This window comes from Pan paniscus, chromosome 5 (genome assembly GCF_029289425.2).
Source record: "Pan paniscus chromosome 5, NHGRI_mPanPan1-v2.0_pri, whole genome shotgun sequence".
NCBI classification, from domain to species: Eukaryota; Metazoa; Chordata; class Mammalia; order Primates; family Hominidae; genus Pan; species Pan paniscus.
The window spans coordinates 115,543,663-115,561,639 of NC_073254.2; the positions used below are offsets into that span (position 1 = coordinate 115,543,663).

The 17,977-nt window shown below is 35.7% G+C and overlaps 1 long non-coding RNA gene across 1 annotated transcript in view; it reads right to left on the minus strand.

The window, feature by feature from the left end:
- The window catches only part of LOC129398021 (uncharacterized), a 35,521-nt gene that overhangs the window by 2,509 nt on the left and 15,035 nt on the right, over positions 1–17,977 (minus strand). The gene's annotated exons all lie outside the window — the stretch shown is intronic.

Here is a 17,977-nt window from a genome sequence, read left to right on the forward strand (position 1 = left end):
CCTAGTTGAAATGGCTTTTGTCCAAAACACAGGCAATAACAAATGCTGATGAGGATGTGGGAAAAAGGGAACCCTCATACACTGTTGGTAAGAATGTAAAGTAGTACAACCACTATGGAGAACAGTTTGGAGGTTCCTCATAAAAATTGAAAATAGACCTACCGTAGGATTGCTGCATCACATAGTAGCTCTATTTTTATTTCCTTCTTTTCCCAAAACAATCTGATATGATTTACCCTGATGTGATTATTATGCATCCTATGCCTGTATCAAAATGTCTCATGTAACCCATAAATATATATGCCTACTATGTACCCACAAAAATTTAAAATTAAAAAACATAAAAAATAAAATAAAATGCACTCATGCTAGGCAAAATATGCATATATACACACATATCTGCATATATGCATATAAACACATATAGGCATATATGTGCACATACACACAGGCATATATATGCACATATACACACATATGCACATATATGCACATATACACATATGCATATATGCATAGACACACACGTATATGCATATTATGCATAGACACACACGTATATGCATATTATGCATAGACACACACGTATATGCATATTATGCATAGACACACACGTATATGCATATTATGCATAGACACACACGTATATGCATATTATGCATAGACACACACGTATATGCATATTATGCATAGACACACACGTATATGCATATTATGCATAGACACACACGTATATGCATATTATGCATAGACACATACATATGCATATTATGCATATATACACACATATGCATATTATGCATGTATACACACATATGCATATATATGCATGTATACACACATGCATATATATGCATATATACATATATACACATATACACACATCTATCCATATATACACACATATATGTATATATACACACACATATACATACATATACACATATGTATATATGTGTATATATGCATATATGTGTGTGTATATATATATATATATATATAGTGCCCCAGCCAAGTTTCTCACTAACCTCAACCTTGTTCCAACCCTGTTTGACATGTTTCTCAAAGCTCTTGATTATACGATATCCTCCTTCAGGGATAATCATATAACCATAAATAAATATCTATATAAAAATAATTCTGTAAAAATACCTGGAGTCAAAACTTATATGGCTATACCTCCTATGTGAGCCAATATAGCACATTTAAATATTTGTCTTTTAAGATTAAAGTATTACCCTTTCCAACAGCCCTGTATCAAAATGAAGAGTTTCTTGTTTTTGTTTTTTTTTTTTTGAGACGGAGTCTCGCTCTGTCGCCCAGGCTGGAGTGCAGTGGCGCGATCTGGGCTCACGCAAGCTCCGCCTCTCGGGTTCACGCCATTCTCCTTCCTCAGCCTCCCGAGTGGCTGGGACTACAGGCCATCCTCCACCGTGCCCGGCTAATTTTTTTTTTTTTTTTTGTATTTTTAGTAGAGACGGGGTTTCACCGTGTTAGGCAGGACGGTCTCGATCTCCTGACCTAGTGATCTGGCCGCCTCGGCCTCCCAAAGTGCTGGGATTACAGGCGTGAGCCACCGTGCCAGGCCTCAAAATGAAGAGTTTTCATACAATGTGTAAGGACACATAATTCATTAAACCATTAGCAATTTGTATTATTTGAAAATTTTCTAATATGAAAATTAATTGATAAAGGACAGAGAAGAACTAAGCTTTAATTGGAGCAGAGAGAAGTAACTTGCTCAAGCAAGAGAGGAGATTAAACCTTATAGATATAGTGCTGGAATCCCAAAATTAGCATGAGATGAATGATTGGCTTCAGATGGGGCATTCTGAAAGCCATGAAAAATGAGATGTGAGAATAATAAAGTCAAGCTTCTACTTTTGCTTGAACTAATTTTCCTTGCTCTAATTATATACAATGCATCAAATGCATTATCCACAAATAAAGTCCTCTCAGTAAATGTATATTGCTCTAAAAAATGGAATACTCAAAAGTGTTTGTAAATTTTACTTATTTATATTTTAAACAATTTTTCAGAATGCATTTCAAAAATTATATAAAAGCAGAATGTTTCTGCATTAACAAAATCAATAGCAATAATGATAATAAATACTGTGTAATAAGAAAGCCAATATGATAGGCATCTTTATTTGTGATTAATGTTGGCAAGATGGAAGCAGCACATTTACTAATGGAACCATACAATCACGAAGTATTTCATGCATAACTATCCAAAATAAAATTATCATTTCCTAGAATGAAAACATTTCAAAATTATAGTGTGCACAGCTCTAAATTGATTCTATAAATGGATTCCAGAAAATCATTTACCAGATGGTTATATTTAGATGCCACTCAAGCTTTCTGAGTACTTTAAAGGTGGAGTCACCTATGCCCACAGCTCCATTAATAGAGAAAAATAAAAGACTTAACATCTTTGAAGAGGAATAAATGCTGAGTGTAACAAAAAATACAAAAATACAAGAAAGTTTCCAATTTAATGATATTGATACACACAGGAAAGGCAAATTAGTGTTTTAATTGTTCATCAAGCTTAATTTCATATAAGCAAGTCTCAGTCATCATAATGTAAAATTTTTTCATGTGTATCATGATTGCAATTTTGATTGTCATCAGAATCACTTACTTTGCCTATTTCCTCTCTGAGAGGTAATAGAGGGAGTCCTTGGTTAGAAGTACAGATTCTGGAGACGAACCACTTGCATTTACAGCCTAGGTTTGTGATTTCAGGCAAAGTACTTAACCTCCTGGGTCTGAGTTTCCTCAAATATAGAATAATAATTATAACTTCATAAGGTTTTGACAATTAAATTAGATGATGCAATGCCTGACATAATGAAAGTGCTAAATAATTGTTAATAATAGATGTTAGAATTTTAAAGAACGGTAAAAATACCTAATTGATGTGGGAAATTCACTTTTAGGAAAACATTGTTAACATGTTCAGTGGAATATGTCAAAGACAGCACCCCAGTTATCACTGTAAAAATAGGTCTCTGTGTGTTATATACACATTTTCTGCTATCTAAAATTCGATAGATTATCTACATAGTAACCACATAGCTGAAGGACAGTACATACCATCTGAACATGTATTTTCTTTGGGAAACAGTTTTCTCTTAAATTCAACTGCTTTATGATATCCCATGTGGGTTAGTGCTCATATGAATCTACTTACGAGGAAAACCACGTGCTAGAGACACCAAACCTAAAAGAGATGCTGAAACTTGAAGATGTCATCCCATCACTACTTAAAGCAAAAATATAGAGTGATGGTTTTATCAATATTCAGATGAGAACTAACTTAGTAATCAATGCTTTTGCCCTGGATTTTGGAACAGTGTTAGGAATTATAAAATGGCAAACCATGATCAGTCACCCCAAACATATAGAATTGGCTTACTACAGACTGAAAGCTTGTAAAGGGATACTCTTTAGAGGGAAAAAAAAAATATGCTCTAAAGATCCTGAAACAGACTTCAAGAGATGTGGCACAACCTGTTTCCAGGAAATAGAATAATCATATGAGTTATCTTTGACACTGCAAAATGAAATGAGGAGATTAAAAATCTCATTCAACTAGTTCAAGTTCTCTCTCTTTTCCTGCCCCTCCACTAGTGTTCATATGGATCTCCCTGCCTGGAATTCCCTCCCTGACCTGTCAGCTGTTTCTTTTTGGATGATTCTTACTTATTCTTACTTATTATTGATCACTGAAATCTCAACTTGGATATCACTTCTTCCAGGAAGCCAAATCTAGGTTAGGAGAGTGCTATGTGTGCACCCAGCACCCTGAACTTCCTGTACCACAGTATTTGTCACGTTTCATTAACCTGCCTCTCTACCTGTCCGTATCCTCACGACATAAAAATGCTTTGAAGTAAGAGATCTTCTATATAATGTCACAATCATATCACCAGAGCCATTCCTGGGTCAGTGCTCAATAAATATTTGTTTAAAATAAAAGTAGAGAAAGAAGGGAAAAGGGAGTAAGAATGAAGGTAGAAATGAACAAGCAGTGCCTCATTCATTTAAATAATGGCAAAAATGCTGGAAATCCCCAAAACAAGAAGCCACATGATCCCAGACTCAGCTGTGGCACAAAGTGAGGGAAGTTATATAAGTGGGACCAAAAGGGCTGATTTTGTTTGCTACAGCTTTTTCAAGCCTGAAGATGAAAATATCCTTAAAACAATTTAATCCTTCTGAAATAATGATGGAGGAAAACAACTGTTTGTAAAAGCAATCCAGTGATAATTAATAAACAAATTGGCAGAGGTTTTTTTTCTTTTTCTTCTGAAAAAGCTTTCTTCCAATGAGTGCTCACGAAGGAACACAGAAAGCAGTCCATTGTATTTTTTAAATGTGTGATTACACCACCTTTGATGTGTATTTATATATCTATACACATACACATACATACACATATGTATGTATAGATATCCCATATGTGGTATTTGTGATATCACATATATCTACCACATATGTGGTAGATATATATCACACACACATATACACACACACACTCACACAGTTAACATATACATGAAACTCTTTAGACTGAATCTCATTTATCTCATTTGTCGTATAATCTATAATTCCTTAATTATTTTTGGATAAAATGAACTGAAGCTCATTGTACATTTCTCTTATCGGGGGAAATGTGAAATCTCGCTTTAGGATCTAGATTGAGCTTTTCATTTGGGAAGAATCAAATAAATAGATTAAACATTTTTCTTAAAATGTGTTCTATTTTAACAGCACAAGTGAATGTAATAATTTTATTAAAAATTCCTTATAATCACTCTGTAAATTTAAATTATAGTGTACTCCTTTTATTATCTCTTTAAGGAACTGAGCTAAAGAAGTAACAAACTATTCTTTTTCTCTTTAAAAAGAATTTTCTCGTATCTTTTTTTGATATGAATGCAATTGTGAAATGAACTGTGTAGATTCTTCAAATATAATTATGTGTAATATTGAAAGTGTCAATGGGAAAAAGGAATAACATCAGAAATAATGAATATGAGAGAAATCTGAATGATGATACATATTTCTTGGAAGCAGGTGACCCAACTCAGAAAAATAACTGTCTTATGAACAGCTGAATATATGTGACTATCCATTTTCCATGTCATTAGATAGCCAATCAACTGAAGTACACAACGAATTTAACCTTTTATTTACCACAAATAATCTGTTTCACTCACATAGTTAAATTGAAATTGTTTGGGTATCATTCATTCATTAGCATCTAGTGCTATTTTGCTCCTCAATATCTATTATCTGTCCTTCTTTCTAACCCAGGAGGTTCATCTGTATGAATCACACAGTCATGGTTTCTCACTCATCTGGCTTCCAGTTGAGTCCAATCAGTGGAGAAACATAGCAGTTTGGAGGAAGAAAGAAAGAGGAAGAGCAGAGAGTAAGGTCAGTCAGAATATTACCTGGCTTCTTCCTTCCCTTTCAAAATGAGGTCAAACTAGCTAATCCTTTCAATAAGCGTCACCCAAATCCCATTCTATTCTTCTGGGTTCCAATAACCATGCTATCTCTTCCTCCTTTAAGTCTAAGGGTGGTACCAGGTCAGCTGCTGCCGACTCCAGGTTATTTTAGTAGCCTTTATAGTCTCCCTTTTGTCTATGTCACTAAACACATCAAGAATTATTCTATTTGCAGTGATCCATATGTTTTCTGTTGAGACAAGATTTTTAAAGAAAACAGATTATCTCTGTCAATTATCTTGATATGCATTCTTTTTAAAATCAGAATGTTTACATTATTGACTTAACACTTCCTTTTATTTAGTTATTTTATAAACTCAGACTTATGTATTATACATTTCTCATTAATGTATATTTTTGTCTGGAGGAAAAAAGAAGAAGGAATATGGCCATAAAACATGTAGAATCTTCTTTGCTCTTGCACACATGTGGAAGATTCTCCTCTTCTTTACACTTTACTGGTATTTTTAAAACTGTAAATTAACTCATTTGAATCTACTTTATTTCATTTATCCTGACTTGAAAACTCCTATTAGGTCACCCAGCCTCTATTTCCTCCCATTCCAGAATAATCCAAATCATGTTCAGTAATATATCCTATTTTTGTTTCCAAAGAAAAATCTCGATCGGTTTGTGTAGTCTACCTATGCATTTCATTCCTTTGTTCAGGTGGAGCAAGGTTCTTTGGGGCTCAAAAGCCTATAAAATGTGGGGGATCTCTTTAAAAACAATACAAACTGTGAATAGGTACAACTAAATATTTATTTAAAATAAAATTAATAATAAATTAAAAATTTTAAAGCTGACTAAAGGTACTATAAATATAACAGAATTTAGAAAAATAATATAACTTTAATGAACTACAAGAAGTTCATTTCTACAGTATATTTTCCCTACTTTCTTTTTTTTTTTTATTGTTGGTTTTTAGACAGGGTCACTGTTTCCCAGGCTGGAGTTCGGTGGTACAATCATATCTCTCTGCAGCCTCAACACCTTGGATGCAAGCAATCCTCCCACCTCAGCCTCTTGAGTAGCTGGGACTATACGCATACACTGTTATGCCTGGCTAATTTTGAAAAAATTCTGTAGAGACAGGGTCTCTCTATGTGTCCCAGGTTTGTGTCAAACTCCTGGGCTCAAGTGATACTCCTGCCTCAGCTCCCTAAAGTGCTGGGATTACAGGCGTGAACCACCATGCCTGGCCCATTTTCCCTCCTTTTCAAAACGCATAGCCCTTGATCACCACTTCTTATAGTTTTATAGATTCAATGCCTATAGCAGGATAAAAAAAATACTTCAGCTTTTTATCTAGTAAAGTTAAATTCAACTTTAGTTTTTATTATTGCTAATAACTTGTTTTTAACTTCTGCTACTGGCCTGTGCCCTACAAATAGAAGAATTCTGATAAATTTTGTTTCATGTAATTCCCAGTTAAAAGGGAAAAATGTATAATTCAATAATACTTGTATATTCTATGGTATGACATGTATTCTAAATAAGAAAAATCTTCCATTTTAGTAAGTTATAGATGAGAACTGAATCCTCAGCTCACAATTTTACTCATCTGATAGTGGAAGAGTATTCCACAGACTAGTTCCTTATGTTTGTATTTTTAATCTTTTTTTCCCGTCATTAATGACAACTTTCCAGTGCCAAACATGTTAAAATATGTTAATATCATAATTCAATCTATGCAAAATGGGCAGTAAGTCAGAAGAAGTCTAGCAAAAACTTCACTGTATCAACTAAACAGGAAGTTGACTGCAAACCACATAAATATGCCCCATTAACCCCAAACTAAGAGAACCCCAAACAAAATTCTCCTTAGCAAGAGCTCCCAAAATATTCAAAGCTGCTTGAACATCATCTGCAATGAAGAATAGTGTGAGAAAAGGTAAGTCAGAGTTCAGAGACACTGAGGTCTTAACTATTTGAAGTTTAAAATGACTCATTTTGCAATTTTCATCAAAAAGAAATAAAATGTGAACATGTGAGCACATTGTTAAGGAACCCTCTCCAGGTCTTAGTAAAAGTTCATGCAAGTTCTGGCCTAAAGCTTCATTAGCTTTACACTAATGTATTTACCTCTGTCTCTGGTGATAGATTCTGGCTTAAGTTTGGGCATGTGACCTAAGCTAGCCCAATTAGTGTGAAGAGAACTACTATTTTACACTTGTTTAGGAGAGGTTTCTCTACCTTCCTCACAGTAAATGTAAACAGAACATCTCTTGCAAGCATGGGAAAATGGGGCAGGGTGAAGTTAATGTTGACTGAGTGGATATTAAAGAACCCAGATTTGGGGGATTTTAAAAATAAGTTCATATCGCCCTTGGAGTTTACCTTTGGATTTATATTTTATATTTAAAAATACCATTTAAGCCAATTTGCATTAGATTTTTCAGTTACAGTGGAAATATCCTAATGTGTACCTACAAATTATTTGGTTTATTTCTGAACGTCTTGTTGTTTAAGTATCATTTTGCATTTTCACTCAGATATAACTCTCAAATATAAAATTCTGCTAATTAAATATCATTATAAACTGTGTTGAATTGCACAACTATCACAGATGACAGAACTTTTTTCTCAAATAATAAAATATTTTTAAAACTTTTGATATTTCTCAGGTATGATAATAATCAATTGTTTCAAAGATATTTTCCAAGTAAGTTCAAGTTGGTGTATTAGAACTTACATCGATACTCTGTTCAGCATAAACGATCCTCTAAAAGAGATATTTTCCTAAATTATTGAAAGGAAAATATAGGCTTCAGAATATTTTTAAAATTCCATTTTTGAGGTTTAGAAATAAGGCTTACAGCTCAGACAAGCATTACAATCAAGGTACTTTCTCATTGGTGAGACACATTTTAAAAGTTAACTTGCATATCTCAACTACACAAATTTCAAGGCATAACATTGAAAAAAGAAAAAACTTCTATTGCTAGTAAAAAAAAAATCACAATTCCCTTATGATTCAAATGCAAAAAAATGAGAATATGAGAGGATAAGAGGATGTTCAATGATCCCTTGTTTACTTCTTTTAAAAAATTATGAACCATTTTAAGTCTAAATAAATAGAATGATATAAGAAACATTCATGTTTCTCCAGTTCAATTTGGTTAATTATTAACGTTTTTGCATCTTAAATTTTGATTATTTAAAATAAAAATAAAACACCATTACAGATTTGTATTAAATCCCCTTTGCTAGTGTTCCCAATCCCTTTCCTTCATTTCCTACTTCGAAATGACAACCATCCTAAATTTTGCATATATTAACCCAAAGCAATTTTTAATAGTTTTACTGTACAGGTATGACCATACACACACCAACACACACATGCAGATAATGTATTAAATATAGGACATATATTTGATATGTATATATTATATATAATTGTATACATGTATATAAATCACATAACCTACCATACTGTACATCTTTCAGGAATTTCCTTTTTTCACCTAACATTTTGCTTACTTTTTAATCCATGTTTATAAACTACATATGACAATCTAGGTCATTAATTTTTACTGCTATGTAGTTTTGTAATATGTGATAATTATACAATATATTTTGCCATTTTTGATGTATTTTGGGTTTTTTTCCTCACTTTTCCCTATTATAAACAAAATTACAATAAACATCCTTGAGCATATATCCTTGTATGTATTCCCTGTACAAGATTCCCTGGAGTATATTCCTAGGATAAAGTAGAAGTGCCGAGTCTTAAATATGTGCAGCTAAAACAGTATTCAATATAGCAAATTATTTTCCAAGGTAGCTAAATCAATTCATTATCCAACACTAGTAAGCAAATTCCATTTTTAACAAGAAAAATTATTGAAATTAAGGAAATATACAAATTAGGAATTGAGAATATACATCAGAATAAACTCAAGAAAGTGACAAAAGGAATAATACAGAAAAGAGCAGACCTTAATTACAAAGAAAGCAAAAAAATAATGCACGAATCTTTTGTTGTCAGGTTTTATTTGTCTATTAGCTCAATGTTAACGAGCACTATTCAATGAATGTTAACGAGCATTACTAATAGCATCAATTAAATATTCTATAGCATTATTTTTCCTTGCTTTGTCTATTGAATATTGAAAGAGGTATTTAAAGTATTGTATTCCGATTGTGATTATGGTTATCCAATGTTCCTCTGTAATATCATTCATTTTTAGATTATTCTGTCAAGATAACATAAGAAAAAGTTAGACTAAGCAGCAGATTCTGTATCTGTGGAAATCAAACAAGGAGTATATTAGATTCATGAGATTATTTGAAACACATGGGTCCCGTAGGCAAAATAAGATTTGATTTTATTTATGAATATCTAAGAGTCTTGTTGTGTGTGAATGCATTAATCAAATTATTGTTTACACCAACATACATTTGCTGCAGTTTTTCTTCACAGATGTGTCACAATTTATTTAGCCAAGTCTTTATTTTAATGATTCTTAGACTGTCTGTAATACGCCACAATTTTAACTACTACCAAAATAAACATTTTCCTATGGCTAAATAGTTATATAAAAACTGTTTGTTTTACCGAGGCAGGCGGATCACGAGGTCAGGAGATCGAGACCATCCTGGCTAACACGGTGAAACCCCATCTCTACTAATACAAAAAAAAAAAAAATTAGCTGGGCCTGGCGGCAGGCGCCTGTAGTCCCAGCTACTAGGGAAGCCGAGGCAGGAGAATGGCATGAACCCGGGAAGCGGAGCTTGCAGTGAGCCAAGGTCGCACCAATGGACTCCAGCCTGGGTGACAGAGCGAGACTCCGTCTCAAAAAAAAAAAAAAGTTTGTTTTAAATTATTAAAAGTTAAATTATAGTATATAATGATAAAAATTATAAGATGATTAACACACATTGTCCTGTTGTCCCTATATTTTATACTTGTGACTGCAAATTTTAAAATTAAATTAATTTTCCTACATACCTTTATTACAATGAATAATAATTTTTAAATCTTTGAATATTTAAGAAGTAAAAATCTGTTTTTCACAGTTGTACCATTGAATACCAGTGTTATACACGTACTTCTTTTTAATTGTTTTTATCAGTAAGTTTTTCTCTTTATTAAAGTTTGTTTATAGTCTACTATATTTTATTTTAATGGGATGCAATTATTTCTCAGGGATTTAATGTGCTTTTTAATTATGATATCAACTCATAAAATTGTTTCTCTTTTTTTATTTGGCCTTTAATTTTTTTATGTATGATTTGTTGTACATCATTCATCATATACAATTTGATTTATAGCTTTCATTTTTATTGTACTTAAATCTCTCAGTCTTTTATGGTTTCCTCAACATCCCTCTGACATTAAAAAAACATACACTAAGCCTCTAGTTTATGTCAATAACTGTTCTAGGTATAGGTAATAATTTATTGGAAAAGACACACAAAGCCTTGCCTTCTTGAAGCTAACATTTTATTCACTGCATTTCACTGATATAATAATCATCATTTCATGTGCATAACAATGAAAAATACAAATAATTTACAATTTTTATAGCTTTTGCTTGTTTTACTTTATTTTTAATTGAGAATTTTTTATGTAATGTAGTATTACCTTTTTATAAATATGCAAATAATTATTATATAATTCTTAATTTCTGCATGATTTAAAATGCCATATTACTGAGAGGTGACAATGTGCTAGCAGCCCTCGCTGCCTCTCAGCACCTCCTTGGCCTCAGCATCCACTCTGGCCATGCTTCAGGAGCCCTTCAGCCCGCCGCTGCACTGTGGGAGCCCCTCTCTGGGCCGGCCGAGGCCAGAGCCTGCTCCCACTGCTTGCAGGGAGGTGTGGAGGGAGAGGCATGGGCAGGAACCGGGGCTGCACCCGGTGCTCATGGACCAGCGCAAGTTTCGGGTGGGCATGGGATCAGCAGGCCTCACACTCAGAGTGGCCAGCTGGTGCCACCAGCCCTGGGCAATGAGGGGCTTAGCACCCGGGCCAGCAGCTGCGGAGGGTGCGCTGGGTTCCCCAGCAGTGCTGGCCCACCTGCGCCATGCTTGAATTCTCGCCGGGCCTTAGCTGTCTCCCTGAGGGGCAGGGCTCAGGACCTGCATCCCGCCATGCCCAAGCCCCTGCCCCGCAGTGGGCTCCTGTGCGTCCTGAGCCTCCCCAGCGGGCACCGCCCCTTGCTCCATGGCACCTGGTCCCATCGACCGCCCAAGGGCTGAGGAATGCGGGCACATGGTGCGGGACTGGCGGGCAGCTCCATCCATGGCCCCGGCGCGGGATCCACTAGGCAAAGCCAGCTGAGCTCCTGAGTCAGTTGGGGACTTGGAGAACTTTTATGTGTAGCTAAAGGTTTGTAAATGCACCAATCAGCACTTCTTGTCTAGCTCAAGGATTGTAAATGCAGCAATCAGCACTCTGTGTCTAGCTTGAGGTTTGTGGATGCACCAATCAGCACTCTGTATCTAGCTAATCTGGTGAGGACTTGGAGAACCTTTATGTCTAGCTAAAGGATTGTAAATACACCAATCACCACTCTGTGTCTAGCTCAAGGTTTGTAAACACACCAATCAGCACCCTGTATCTAGCTCAAGGTTTGTAAATGCACCAATCAGCATCCTGTGTCTAGCTCAAAGTTTGTAAATGCACCAATCAGTGCTCTGTGTCTAGTTAATCTGGTGAGGACTTGGAGAACTTTTATGTCTAGCTAGAGGATTGTAAACGCACCAATCAGCACTCGGTGTCTAGCTCATAGATTGTAAATGCACCAATCAGCACCCTGTCAAAACGGACCAATCAGCTCTCCGTAAAATGGACCAATCAGCTCTCTGTAAAATGGACCAACCAGCAGGATGTGGGTGGGGCTAAATAAAAGAATAAAAGCAGGCTGCCCGCACCAGCAGCGGCAATCCACTTAGGTCCCCTTGCACAGTGTGGAAGCTTCATTTTTTTCACCCTTTGCAATAAATCCTGCTGCTGCTCACTCTTTGGGTCCGCACTGCCTTTACGAGTTGTAACACTCACTGCGAAGGTCTGCAGCTTCACTCCTGAGGCCAGCGAGACCACAAACCCACCAAGAGGAATGAACAACTCTGGACGGAAGGAACAAACAACTCCAGACGCGCCGCCTTAAGAGCTGTAACACTCACCACGAAGGTCTGCAGCTTCACTCCTGAAGCCAGCGAGACCACAAACCCACCAGAAGGAAGAAACTCAGAACACGTGTGAACATCAGAAGGAACAAACTCCAGATACACCATCTTTAAGAACTGCAACACTCACCATGAGGGTCCACGGCTTCACTCTTGAAGTCAGTGAGACCAAGAGCCCACCAATTTCGGACACATTACCATACAATAACTGTTAGTTATCCAAAAGTCTATTGTTATTATTTTGTTTAACTTCCAATTTGATTTATTGATCTCTTATTAGTTATTTCTTGTTTGTTTTAGGATCCATCTGTTAAAAGATTTACGCTGTACAGTGTATTCCATTGTTCATATAATTATAATAATTTTCCACATACCATAATTTAGTCCATTTATTGAATAATCAGAATAAAGTAACCATTATAAATTTTAAAACGTGGAAAGTGTTTGATTATAAATAATAGCATGGTCTTTTACATGTTCCCCCAAAAGCTAAAAGATGAAAGTTACTCTAGCTGTTTCTTGGTAACGTGCTTTAAAAATATTTGCATGTTGCCTAGCACCCACTTAGCAATAAGCCTCAGATAAAACTTTCATTTAATGTTTTATTATATTTTCCACTTAACTCTTCAAGCATCATGCTCCTATGGCCTTTGTAAACAGTAGACATTGCTCTGATCATGAGCTTTAAATGACTTCACATTAGCTACAGAAAAAGACTTAATATGCTCTCAAAGCTGTTGGTGTCTTCCACAATTTTTTCTCATTGTATTTCTCCAGGCTCATCTCTTATGTTGTCTAACAAAAGTCCTCTATTCTAGCTAGTGTGATCCATGTTGATTATTCCGAGTTACATAAATTCTCCATGCCTATGTCTACCTTCTTTGATGTCTTCTACACTTTTGTCTTGCCTTCTCATTTAAAACAAAGCCTCAACTATTTCTCAATCATTATAAATCCTTATAAATACACTGCAATAATGGAATGATATTGTAACGTAAGTGTTTCAATTCTGGAGAGTTTAGCATATTTTGCTTTTTATCCATCCTTATCATCTACATTTTAAACTTCTTATCCTTCCTCTCATATAACCATCTTCTCAATTCTTTTTCTATGCTAAAATATAAAATATACTTAATCTGATAATGAACTAATTGGCAATAATTAGAAAATATTTATACATTCTTGGCTCATATGTGTCTTCAAACCTTCATCCAACATAATAACAAATACTTTTGGCTTGATCTTCAAATTATATGCAGATTCTGTTTAAGATGTCTGATTTTCAGCTTCCGTTTAAAACATAGAAAGTTGGAAGAATTGTTATTCTTATTAGAAAATAAGAAAAAAATAACAAATTATACCTTTTGCTAAATCTATCAGATAACTTAGGTCACAGAGTCATCATCGACCAGCCTGAAATCTAAGGAAAGTCAACTGTCTCCATGAGTAACAAGACAGCGGCTTATCTGGGGCAGAGGACAAGTGGAAGATAAGGCTGCCAAACTAAAGTATTCAGTCAAGTGTAGGCCAAATGTGAGTATACCCCCACCCCACAAAGCCTCGGACATCAGGAGAGTTTGCACCTACATGTATGTTCTACTTCATGGACCTCACAATTTGTACACAGAAAAGACTGAGGTAAATGCAGGAATCTAAAGAAAGACTCTCTCAGTGATTCAGAAAGGGCTGGAAGCCTTAGCTGTAATCTTCTCTCACATGGAACAAAAGACTCAATCCTCTGGAAGAAAGCCAGCAAACCCTGTCACCCCCAGGACACAGGTAAAGAACCACCGTAGGGCCAGGCACAGTGGCTCACACCTGTAATCCCAGCCCTTTGGGAGGCCGAGGCAGGTGGATCATGAGGTCAAGAGATCGAGACCATCCTGGCCAACATGGTGAAACGCCGTCTCTACTAAAAATACAAAAATTAGCCGGGCGTGGTGGCGGGCGCCTGTAGTCCCAGCTACTCCGGAGGCTGAGGCAGGAGAATTGCTTGAACCAGGGACACGGAAGTTGCAGTGAGCTGAGATCGCACCAGTGCACTCCAGCCTGGTGACAGAGAGAGACTCCATCTTAAAAAAAATAAATAAGTAAAAATAAAAGAGCCACTATAGTTAGAGTAAGGGAACAGGAAAAAACAAACAAAGAAACTCTGTGGGAGGAGCAGGAAAATGTTCTGTTGCTCTGTACCCAGATTAACTATATTCTACACTGGAGAGGGAAACATAATAGAAAAAGCTCTCCATCAAAACCAAGACAGAGGTACACATAGCCTGCCTAAGACTGAGAATGCAAAGGACAAAAGGGAATGCCCTGCACTCCTCACTAAAAAGCCAGCAAGCAGAAAATATCAAGTGTCAACAGTTTATCTCCAGGGGAGGAGTAAGTGCAAGAAAGTCCAAGATCAAAGGGACAGACTAAAGCTTAGATTGGAACATGGACAGCGAGAAAAACCCCCTAGGAATCCAAATCACACTCTAAGCACAAAGTTAACTAAGAAGAATGTGAAGATAGAGCATAGCAAAACCTACACAAAAATTAATAACTAACTAGATTGACTCAATTACCACAATAAAGGCTTAGCAGAAGAGGGATCCCTATTTCAATGCATAAACATAATTTACTTCAGTCTGCACTGTTCTACACACAACAGCAAACTTCAAACAACAAACTACAAGACATACAAAATGCAAGGAGGGTGATAGAAGCTGTCAAGATTGGATCATCTTGGTGGTGGCTCTGAATTATGTCCAGTGAAGGCACCCGACCAGAGAAACCAGCCAATAGCATCGCTCTGCAAGAAGCAGTATCAAAAAGTCTACCAGGTTAGAGTGTCCAGCCAGCTTCTCCAGCCAGCTTTGGTGCTTTAATTAATACTTCTCTAGTCTGGAACACAAGTGCACATCTGTGACTATCTGTGGAAGAGAACGTCTGGCGGCCCCACTCACTCCAGTGCTCAGGTGGTGACTACGCAAAGCTCTGATGCTCTGTATAAGACTTCCTTTGACTGAAGGAATGTGCGTATCTACAAATATCTGAAGAGTGGAGCATCTGGCCCCAGCCATTCCAAGTGGCCAAGTAAGAATCCCCCAAATGCCTTACCCAGTTTTAAAGTCCAGCCTACAGTCTTGCCCAACAACAAATTATGAACAGCAGTACTGCCCACCCAGGGAATTCAGCCTGCAACCAGGCCCAATTAGAGGTGATCACCTGACCATAGAATCCATAGAATCCAGCCAGTGGTATCATTGTGACACAAAGCACAACCAGCAGCTCGACTCAACTTCAGAGCACAGTCAGTGTCCCAGCCCAAACAAAGAACCTAACATTAAGGTCTGCCTATCCATGGTTACTACCAGCTGGCCTATTCAGAATCCCAGGCCAGACCAAATAACAAAGGTCTATCACTGCCAAAAAATACTTGCAAAGACTGGAATATGTGGCCATTATCTGAAATGTGCTGACACCAACACAAATACCCAAGAATTAAGAAGCACCAGGGACATATGACACCATCAGAAGAAACTGATACAGCTCTAATAATAAACCCTAAACAAATAGACATCTATAAAATGACTGACAAAAAATTCAGAATAATCATCCTAAGGGAGTACAGGTAAATATGTATGTGTGTATGTATATATATATATATATATATATATATATATATGTGTGTGTATATATATTATATATATGTATATATATAATATATATATTTCTATTTCTTTGGAATAAGATGTATAAATAAAATTTAAAATTTGACAAAAAATAAAAATTTCTATATAAAAAATTTATATAGAAATTTTAGAAATAAAGACTACAATAATTGAACTGACAAATTTAACATAAACCTTCAACAGCAAACTTTACCAACAGGAAAAGAAGATCAGTACACTTGAAGACTGAACATTTGAAATTATAAAGAGGAGAAAATCAAAAAAAATTGAAATAATAAAGCAGGCATATGGGAATCATGGGACACCATCAAGAGAACTAACCTTTGCAGAAAGGAAGCCCAGAGAAGAATTTTTAAAAGTTCTAGAAACTATATTTAAGGAATTAATGGCTGTAAATTTCCCAAATCTGAGAAAAGATGCATAAATTCAGATATGAGAAGATCAGAGATCTCTAATTAAATTTAATCCAAAGAGAAATTCACCAACATGCACAATATTCAAACTATCAAAATTCAAGTAAAATAAGGAATTCTGAAGGCAGTAAGTGAAAAGAAACATATAACATACAAAGGAGTTTCAATATGACTGTCATCATACTTCTAAACAGAAACCCTGCAGGCTACAAGAGAGTGGAAGGATATATTTAAAATGATGAAGAAAAATTTTAAAATCAGCCCACCAAGAATACTTTACCTAGCAAAACTATCTTTCAGAAATGAGAGATAAATAAATACTTTTCCAGACAAACAAAAGCTAAGAGATTTCATCACTACTGGGTCAGCCCTAGAGAAACTGCTAAAGGGATTTATTTAAGTTGAGACGAAGGGCTACTAATTAATAACATAAAACACATGAAGGCAAATAACTCAAAAAATAAATAATAAAGAGTCATAGTTGAAATTCTCTAATATTAAAAGGTGGTGTATAAAGCAATTTTATCTATGATGTGAGGGTTATAAGACAAAATTACTAAAAACAACTTTAGCTACAATGAATTGTTAAGTGCTACAAATTACACAAAGGATAGAACAGGATGTCTGGCTTCCAAGTGGGAACCTTTGCAGTGCAAGGAATAAAAGACAGAATTAAATATGAGTGATGTTGAGAAAGGCAAAAAGATTTTTATTCAGAAGTGTGTCCAGTGGCACACCATGGAAAAGGAAGGCAAGCAGAGACTGGGCTAAATCTCCATGGTCTCTTTGGGCAGAAGACAGGTCAGGTCATTGGATTCTCTTACACAGACTCCAATAAGAACAAAGGCATCACCTGAGGAGAGGATACACTGAAAGAGTATTTGGAGAATCTCAAGAAGTACATCCCTGGAACAAAATGATGATATTTTCTGGCACTAAGAAGGCAGAAAGGGCAGACTTGATCACTTATCTTGGAAAAAGCTACTAATGAGTAATAAATGGTCACTGACTTATTTATTAGAAAAGAGAAATGTCTCATGACCTTTTTATAGGTACCATAATTTAATAGATCTCATACACCAGAATTCAGATCATAAATGACTGAACAGAATATTTTTTGTTGGGTAGTCCTGATATAACTAAGACTGGCTTGTGGTTAAATGAATCGGTTTTTTTTTTTAATTTTAATAGTAATTCTGATTCTGTAAATGCTGTCACTATT